Below are 737 nucleotides of genomic sequence, written 5' to 3' on the forward strand. Positions count from 1 at the left end.
CCGCGCGCCACATCCTCCTCCTCCTCGCGACCGGGACCCCGAGCGCGCGCCTCGTACCGCCGCCGCCGCCGGCCCAGCCACCCCGCCGCCGCCGCGCACCCGCCCTGGCCCCGCCCCGCGGCCCACGCACAGCGCCCGTTGGGCCACGCGGCTGCCACTCACCACTCCCGCCGCCAATCGCCCCGCACCAGGGGTCTCACTACTCTCCGGGAGGAGCGTCCTATCCATCTGGCCCATTGGCTAGTCACCACCCAGCGGGCTGAAAGGATTGGTCAAGCATCAACGCCCCCTCCCCGCCCACTCCCAGGAAAGCCCGCCTTCCAGACCTAAACAAAGCTTCCCAGTGGCCAGAGCCCTGAAGAATTGTCCAATCAGGATGGGGCCGACACGGAATATTTCCTCGAGGCTGAGACGTGGCGTTTTGATTGGGCGTCACTACAGTGTTTCCCAGGCCGTCCAGACCAATCAAAGGGGGTTCCCAGAACTCGGGAGCGGCGGAGGGAAGCCCCGCCTCCGAGCGTGACCGTCATGAGGAAGGCGCTCGCTCATTGGCGCGCTGGGGCTTTTCCCGCGTGCTCCCGGGGCTGAAGGACGTTCCCGGGGAAGCCGCTGCCGGCGCGTGGGGTCCCGGTGGCAGTGGAGGGCACGCCGGGATCTCCGGGATCCCGCAGCCTGTCGCGGGCCGGCGGGGAGCGGGGCCCGGGGGGCCTCGGCGCTGAGGTCCGCCGGGGATCCGG

This window comes from Galeopterus variegatus, unplaced genomic scaffold, assembly GCF_000696425.1.
Source record: "Galeopterus variegatus unplaced genomic scaffold, G_variegatus-3.0.2 Scaffold284, whole genome shotgun sequence".
Classification (NCBI taxonomy): Eukaryota; Metazoa; Chordata; class Mammalia; order Dermoptera; family Cynocephalidae; genus Galeopterus; species Galeopterus variegatus.